General features: G+C 42.1%; 1 long non-coding RNA gene across 2 annotated transcripts; it reads left to right on the top strand.

Annotated features, from left to right (window-relative positions):
- Positions 1–363: 363 nt before the first annotated feature.
- Positions 364–8,826, top strand: LOC123019325. Of its 2 annotated transcripts, XR_006413907.1 has the most exons (3): positions 364–608; positions 869–958; positions 5,465–8,826. It is a non-coding gene; the product is annotated as an uncharacterized LOC123019325 (long non-coding RNA). The 2 variants fall into 2 exon arrangements; XR_006413908.1 differs by lacking the exons at positions 364–608; positions 869–958 and adding an exon at positions 3,952–5,084.
- The last annotated feature ends 282 nt before the right edge of the window (positions 8,827–9,108 follow it).

Raw genomic sequence — 9,108 nt, forward strand, 5'->3', positions numbered from 1 at the left:
AAAAGTGTGGTACTACCATCATAGATTATACCATCATGGCTCTTCAATCACCCCAGATTTCAGTTGAGGAAGTTTACTAATTCAACAGAGTCACTAAGTATTGCACAGGTATGTGTAAATGGGGCTTCACTGGCACCCTGAGAAAACTGAAAGGCTCACTAGTAACAATGGAAGTCTGAGCTGTGATCCTTTCATACTGTGGATGTGACTCATCCAGCCAGCCTGGGTCTCAGCAGACACTGACAGGCATGTGGTTTGGTTTCCACATTCCCAACATACTCAGAGATAAGCCAGTGTTGTTTGTCATGCTTTGTACTTCACATATTGGCTAGACTTTCTCTCTAGAATGTAAAGGGCAGACGGGCATCTTACCAGGCCAGACAGGATATCCTCTGGGAAAAAGGCACTGCACTCCAGGCAAACGCATTGCTTGCCTTAAGTGCCGTTTTAACTATTGCAGCTCGGTGTCTCCAAGGACCTGCATCCGTCGATGCTACAGACAAGTCCACCACTGTGATGACCACAACCGGAATGTGTGGAAGGTGTACTTGTCGTGTCCCCAGCCCTGCTCCAAGGAATTTTAGTGCCTCAGCTTGAGAATCCAAAAGGTACTCCATCTTATTCATATGGGCCACAAGCTCCAGGAGGTTCCCCCGTTTGTTGTGCAAACTGACATTCAAGCCAATGGGTTTGTGTAATGTGCTCGCTCTCTCTCTCTCTCTCTCTCTCTCTCTCTCTCTCTCTCTCTCTCTCTCTGGAAAGACACTACTGTATCTATTAAAAGTGTGCATTTATGTGTGCGTGTATGGTATGCATTTTGAAGCTGCTTCAGCTGAAAAGCTTGATATGTCACTGTTTCCCTTTCCAGGCAAACTCTGGTGTGAGAAATCTCAAGGAAAGGAATCAGGATGGTTCCAAGTATTTAAATAGGTTTGCTTCTAATCTTCAGTGATAAAGGGTAAGTTGTGGACCCAAACCCATGTAGTGTCAAGGGTTGCACAACTGATTTTGCAATTTCTCACAAAAGCAGCACTCAGAAATTCCGATTCGCTCTCACCATTCCCACTCCAGGATATGGAAAGGGCTATGTCTGAATGGGCTTCCGATAGTATCATAGTGCACTTCCAGGAAGTACTCACTGACTGGATTCAAACAACATGGTAGCCACACACAAGGGATTGACTGTGGGTTGTTGCTGAAACAAGAGCTTTTGTGTTGCTCATCCCGGCAGAGATCATCAAACCATGCTGGACAACCCATACTTCACAACCCAGGCCATCCATAGGCTCTCTTCATGGGCTTGGTGTGGTTAAAAAGCCACGGCATGTTAGCATAGCTAAGCTTGCTTCTGTAATTCCCCAACCCTGCATTGACTGCTCATAATTCTCTGAGTTCTTTGGGCTGTGAACAGCCACACTGGAGGGTATACTAAAGACCAACATTTTTGGTTTAAGGGGATATATTTCTGGTAGTTTGGGTAGTATTTCATAAAATGTGTTGTAGTTGTTGTTGTTAGTCGTGAAGTCGTGTCCAACCCATTGTGACCCCATGGACAACATTCCTCCAGGCCTTCCTGTCCTCCACCATCCCCTGGAGTCCACTTCAGCTCACGATAAAATGTGTACTGGATTTAAAAACATTAATTGAAGGTGAGAAAAGGCCTGGGGCCTATGGGAATTATTAAAAAATGACTAATATGAATACTTTGGAACAGTATCAAGCACTCTTTAAATTTGTGCACTGGTAGATTCTGAAGCCTTTTGATTTTTTTTCCCTCGATTTGATGCCTACTTATACAGCGATACGTGGTTATACAAGGTTTGGTGCTGGATTTAATTTAACTGAATTGCAGGGTTCCACGATGTTAATAGAGAATGCATTTGAATCCATAAAAGGCAACAGCAGGCCAGCCTCTGGCACTGCCAGGTAGCCAGACTCCTGAAGAACTGCTTCCAGTCATCGCAGAAAATATTTGACTGTGTTGAGGCATCATGAAAAACCTCACTTAAAGGTTGTGTGTGGGTTGTTGTAAGGCATGCGTATCATTCAAGTGGGGATGAATCTTTTTGGAGTCCGTCCTTTTCAGAAGCTTTTGATACCATTGACAGTGCTATTCTTTTAGGGCAGCTGTCTGAGTCGGAAGTGGAGGCACTGCACTGTGGTGGTCCTGCTCCTGCTCCTGCTTTGGATGGTCAGAAGGTGGTGCTTGGGGGATATGGCTTGGGCAAGGTTATGGGTGGTTGAGAGAGAAAAATGAGTTCTGGGAGAGTTGAGGAGGAGGAGCAAAATGGAAAACCGTGGAGCTGTTAACTCGGTATAGTCCTTGGCATGTTGAGATGGAAGCAAGTCCCACTATGTTCAGTGGGGCTTACTTCTGGTACAAGTGCATGTGATGCAGCCTAACAGCTGAGAAATTGACTGTCAGTTGTTATTAGTTGTTAATTACAGTGGCCGATGACACATCACTACAAGAGGGCACAAAGGTGTCACATGCTAATGTGTCTCTATGGATGAATCTTTAAAATTAATTACAGCAGGACCCCCCCCCCCCCGTATCTGTGAAGATCGACTCCAAACCCCCCAGTGGATGCCTGAAATCACAGATAATAACAAGCACTATACAATAGCAAGGGGGCGCCTGCAGGCAGCAAGTAGCAAGACACAATATGAACTCAAACGAACTATATATTCAAATAAACTAAAATCCTTTCCCCCAGTTTTGTTCTTTCTTACCTTACCTTTGTTCTTTCTTTGAGACTTCGTCTGGCACTTTACAACTTCTCTTTCTGGCCAAGGTCAACTGCGGATAACTGAAAATGCAGTAACCGAGCCAGTGAATACAGTGGTTCAGCTGTTCTCAAATTTAAATAAATATCCAGTGCATCTCACCACAGTGTAGACAAGGGTGACCTGTGTGCCCACGTTTTGGTCCACAGTTCGGGGTGCTCGCTGGTGATGGACAACTTCAAGACCCCTCCCTTGTCATGGTACATTATCTTTAAATTGAACTGAACTGGAAAGTCCTTCAAATAAATGATTCCTTCAAATAGAGGCACACCCTCTCTAAATCAGGACTCCATGCCGCCCTACATATGGTGAAGCCTTATTCATTGATCAGACAATGTCTGTTGACCATTAACCTCTTCAAAAATTATTCACAAATCATGTGTTTATGACTCTTCCAGTCTGATGGTCCTTCAGTTAAAGTTGAGGGAGAAGATGGGCTCCAGGTGGATGACATCAAGAAAAGTTGTCCCCTTGGAGTGATGATTTCAAAATGGCAGCAAGGGACACCACTTTGTACTCAGTGAAACCTTGTGGAAAGATGAGCGTTCGATGCCAACACTGCCCAGTGGGTTAAAAGTACCCTGGGAGGCTTCTGCCAGTCTGAGGGCATCAGGGCCAGCCCAGGCTGCTTGGTAGCTTGCAGTGAAGAAGGCAGTGCTGCCAAGCACAGGACATCCCATGCACAGAAGATGACCAGACTGGCTTTGCATGTCATTCATTATTGGCTGCTCCGAACACACTTAGGGGAACGGGTTAGGTTAGGAGGCACAATGCAGGCTCTGTGGTGCACAGACGTCTCCATCACCCCCTGCCTAGGGCAGCTGCCTCACCCAGCCTAATGGTAGGGCTGGCCCTGGAATAGAAAATAGCAGGCTACACTGAATGGCCTGACCTGGCATGAGACAACGACTCATGAAGGCCATTGGGTCCAACCTCCTGCTTTTGTAGGACTCCAGTTTACACCATCCCACTCAGATGGCTGCCAGTTTCTCTTTGAATGTCTCTAGTGTGGGAGAACCCATCACCCCTCTAGGCAGCTGGTTCCACTGCCGTATTGCTCTGACAGTGAGGAAGCTTTTCCTGATGTCCAGCCTGAATCTGGGTTGACACAACTTGAACTGATTATTCCGTGTCCTACATTCTGGCAACAGCAAGAAGAGAACTTGACCTTCCTCTTTGTGGCAGCCTTTGAGGTACTTGTAGAGGGATACCATGTCCCCCCTAAGTCTTCTCAAGGCTGAACATGCCCAGTTCTTTCAACTCTGTTTCCTTACAGTTGCTATCTTTTAATTCCTCCAGGGGCTTCCCATATTTTGTAAGAGCTGTATGTAAAAGTATAAACTTAGTGCAGCTAGAATTTGTGCATGTTTCCCATGTGAAGGCAGAATATTATGGCAAACTTCAAGAAGTTCAGTTTTGTTTTGTTTTGTTTTGTTTTGCATCTGCAGGTAGGGAAAACCACTGTTTTTAAAGAAAAGAATAAGTAATGGCAAATCATTTTGCAAAGATGCAATACATATTGTTATTAGATCACTGTCTTCATTCTGAAGTGGCTTAAGAAGGGGCTATAATGAATTTTCAATAGCTTTCCCAGTTTCATATTTCATCATTATAAATGCAAATATGCTATTATATATTCACACAAGATATTTACATTTATATTGGTTGAAGGAAGCTCCTTGTACTACTGGTTTATCTTACAGACACAGTGAATGATTGGATTGAATTGCTCACAATTTGCTTGGCTGAAAGGTGGCAAATCTAGTTTAAAAAGGGCAAGGGCAGAGAATTGCCAAGGAGATAGACATGTGCATTCACCGCTCTCTGACTAATGGGGATCCATAGTTTCCATCTCCTACCAAATGCGTACCTCCTTCATCATCACCTGTTTCCACCAGATGTAGATCCTTTAACCTGATTGATCACTGTTGCATTGGACTTGAACCAAAACTGGAATGGGGAAAGAAGGGTTTAAGGGGGAAAAAAAACTAGTCCCCATTTTTTTTCTTTTTTGCTTCCATTTGTTTGTTTTTAGATTTGTAAAGAGGACGCTGTGAAATAAGCTTAGAAAATCTTCCCATCTAGGGTTTGAGTAGGCAGCTTGGTTCCCTGTTTTGCTTCCCGACATCATAATCTGAATGGCAGCATGAAAATGTGATTTCTTCACACTGTCTACATATCTATTAGGCCTCAGAAAGAAGGTGTCTGTTTATGTTGAAAAATGGCCCAGAAGGTACAGATCAGTTATAGAGGCTGCTGTAAATTGACATTCTTGAAGAATTCTTGAAAAGGTCAAGGTATGTGTGTGCTATTTTTTACCTCCTAATCATTTTAGCCAGATTTTTTCATAGGCTATAATTCTTATATCAGACATATTTCAAGGTGTCTTCTCCTACCTTTGGGATGGGAGAAGTCCAACAGCCTTGCCTTTCAGCAAAGCATCACTTTGAGGCATTTAATCATCACTGGTGCTTATAGTAGTAGTTTAACCTGGAAAAATATCTGGGGATCTTCAATCTGTATACAAGATTTCACTAGAAACAGCAGTTGCTTTGAAATGGAAGGCTCCAAGCACTACCAGTCAAAAGTATTGTGCAACCATTTCAGGTGCTTCCAGCCAGAGGGTCTCTTGAGCTAGCAATCATAACATTATTCTGCTGTCCCATCTCTTCCCCAGCACAGTGCTAAGGGAGAAGATAGAAGAAACATGGAAAGGCCATGAGTAAAAGACACCATCCTCTGGACTCCACCCATCCATAAACTTGTGTGGATAAGGCAGGTTGATGACACCACAAAACGTTTGACTGACTGACCATCGCCCTTGTCTTTCTCTCCTAAATGTATTTTCTGTAGTCAAGAAAAAGAGGTGCTGGGGGAACACATGAAGGTAACAAATGGTAGACCAAATCATCTGGACAGCATGTCCAATTCTGCATTGAAGCAGGGCAATTGTACACTAAAAAGCTTTGTCTGGAAACACTGCATGTACAGAAAGTAAATTATGTACCCAGCATGGAAATTTACTATTATGACACAAAGAAGAAGCAGAAGAAAATGAAATAGCATTTCAAAGATCCATTCCTGCTTCCCAACAGGTCAATTTCCTTCATTCTTGTATCAAGCAATTTCATGCAAGCCTTACTTAGTTCTAAGCAAAGGGTTTATTGTAACCAGAAAGCAAGGGCAGAACCCTCTTCCTGACAACAAAAAGCATTTAATTGCCTGCATCCCACTGTTGTGGTCTCCCTCTGCAATTAATGAAACTAATGGGTCTTTTCTTTCTTTTTTCGTCAGTCGTGTCTGTAGGTGGAGTTTTGCTTCCAGCATTATCTGAACAGCTGATCTTTCCCACCAAAACCCCTGGTGCCAGGGTGTCCGATAACTCACTGACTGCTGGAAGTGCATTTCAGAACAAACACATTGAATTACCCAGAGGATATTTACAACTGCTGACCCAACTCCCAATTTCCTCATGTTGAGCCCCTTTTAAGACAATGCATGTTATGGCACTCGCTGGCTCCCCAGCTGTACTTTCAGAAACTGATTACAGACCCAAGAATGAGAAAATGATGTACTTAGGGTTGTGTGATAGGCAAGCAAGGAAAAAGACTTGGAAAAGCTTCTCAGGGGCTTTTTTTTTTTTTTTTTTTTTGGCCTTGTGTTTGTTTGTTTTTACAATGATATCACTGGTCAGCCTGACGGAGAACCTCCCCTCCTTAAACATCCTGCATAGTCTGCCGACAACAAATTGTGCACCACACCCTGAAAACTAGGGCTGGGATATACTTTCCCTAGTTAGTCAGAAATATTAAAAAATATTATTATTATTATTATTATTCAAGCACAAATCTGTGTATCACATTTACAAGTTCATCACATAAATAAAGGAAGCTAAATTCTCAAAGTAGCACAGAATTGTGAACGTCCAAGCAGCAGCAGCAGCAGCAGCATGGACAACACGCAGGGTGGCCACTTGGGCTTCCCTAAAACAGAGGACTGCTTTAGTATAAGGGAACTGGAAAAGGAAGAGCACACAGTTGCCATGGTGATGGTAACAAAGCCAGTCTTCCTATGGAAGGTCATTCATTCTCATCTTGGACATAATGTCTACAATTACTCACCATGTGTATGAGTGGGATCTCTGTGCCCTACCTGTAGATGCTGGAAAAGTAGCTTTGGAAAAGGTCTCTTACAGAATTATACTGCCAAGTGGTACTTTTGCGTGTTATGTTTGGGAATAATAACTTACTAATGAAAGGTGTATTTGGTGCTATCCTTGGGGTAAGTGTAATAGGCACCTTTCCCCACCCAAATCATCTGATCCAGCCCCAATATCCAAAAAGCTACACCCAACTGAGTCCATACAGCCTAGATTATAGTGTGCCACATGCAAGAAGCAAATTAGTGGCCTTTTAAAGGTTTAGGTGACTAAAATTCTCTTCAGCGATAAACCTAACTTTCAGATACACCTTCAAAATGTTTTTAATCGCTTTGTTTAATTTAATTTACTCATATTAAACTGATTCATATTTCCTTCATTTATAAGGGAAGTGTTTTCTCTCTTTTGAAATGTCCAACCATCACTTCTAATGGGTGCAGCATTCTAGCTTAGAAAGGGTATCAAACTCAAAGCAGGTTACCAATTCTCTATGTGTATAATAAACATATATCAAACAAAATTAAAAATGACAATAAATTAGCATAAGCCATAGACAGAAGTAAAGGCAGCACTGCAATAACCACATCAGCAACAGCAGACTCTGCATGAAGACTGGTAAACCAATGATGTGATGCAGAATGTCTGCTCCTGGGTAATATGGAAAGAGAACGAAGGTGACCCATGAATGCGAATCCACTTCCTTTCAAGGTCCCCAGTTAAACTAAAGCCACTTTCCCATGCATTCCAAACATTCATTCACATAAACGTACAAATGTGCCTGAATAACACATACGGACACTTCTGGGGATGATTCATACAATCATTTCCTTCAGTTCCTATAAATTATTCTGGTTATCTTAGTCATCAAAGTTCAGTCCTGGGATCACTAGAAATAATGTTTAGCGGTTTCTACCTCCTGAGATTTCACACATCAGGTAAACATAAGGACTAGAAACTTGTGTTGTTGTTGTTCTACTGGAATCAGAATAAAAAGGGTCTACTTGATGTATTTCTTCAGTACCAAACTTTTTGCTCATATGGAAGGATTACAAATGCGGAGAATACACACAGCCTTAATTATACCTTCAATGGCCTTCTATAGCCTTCCAGATTGTTATGTTTTGTCAAGAAAAAAATGGGCTTCCGTGTGGCCATTCATAGCCACTGCAATGAGTTCTTGCATAAATCCTTTCAAAGGGTCTTATGCAGGAAACAGTTCTGTGCCCCGTGTTCCTTTCCTTGTTCCAAGCATAATGTTTACCACACATGATTCACAGTAGACTGGATTCGGCTTCAGTTATGCCAGTGTAAACCTGGAACATTTCCAATGAAATCAGAACATTTTTTAAAAAACGAATATCATCAACTGATGTGCCTTGATCAGATCTGTTGTGCCTTTTGTAAACATGAAGCCACTGAGAAGCCATGTTAATTTCCACCTTCAGAGTTGATGGAGCATCTCAAAAGAGGGCAATAACTCACTGCTTGAGCCAGTAATTACTTCCAGGATACGAAATCTCTCCTCTTGCATAATTTCCCAATAAATTGTCCAGAGAGCAGGATCTTAATGTGGAAAATCTTTTAATTATTTATTTAGTCAGTCTGAGATTTTGGTATACAAAGCATCAACTTTTCTTATCGAACTGTAGATTTTCCTCAGTAATGCTGCAATCCTGGTTATGTCTGCTCAGGCAAGGAGAGGATTGTAGCCTAGGCTGCCTGCATCTGCCACAAGCAGTGGGGGGAAAGAGCAATTTCGGAAGGACAAATCCATCACTTCTGGTTTCTCATTTTCCCAATCATAAATTCAGTTTAGTTTGAAAATTCACCCTGTCTTCAGTTTATCCAGAAATGTAAATAAAAAGCTTATGCATAAGCAATCACTAGATATTTTGTGCATGTTTCTCCTAACACGTTGTGGGGATATTTTGCATAAGAGACACTTTTGGCAGTTTTCCTTATATAAAACATTTTTAAAAGCTCTTCCCCTTAAAATATACATTTTAGTACACAGCTTTTAACTGGTATGCACTTCCAAATTCAGAGAAGTGCAAATTTTGGAGGACAACTTCGTTTCAGTTCATATAGTGTTTCAAGATGCAACACTAGGTAACTTTGCAATAAAATGCACACTGATTGAATCCCCACCCCCACCCCCATTG

This window comes from Varanus komodoensis, unplaced genomic scaffold, assembly GCF_004798865.1.
Source record: "Varanus komodoensis strain SLA01 unplaced genomic scaffold, ASM479886v1 scaffold12, whole genome shotgun sequence".
Classification (NCBI taxonomy): Eukaryota; Metazoa; Chordata; class Lepidosauria; order Squamata; family Varanidae; genus Varanus; species Varanus komodoensis.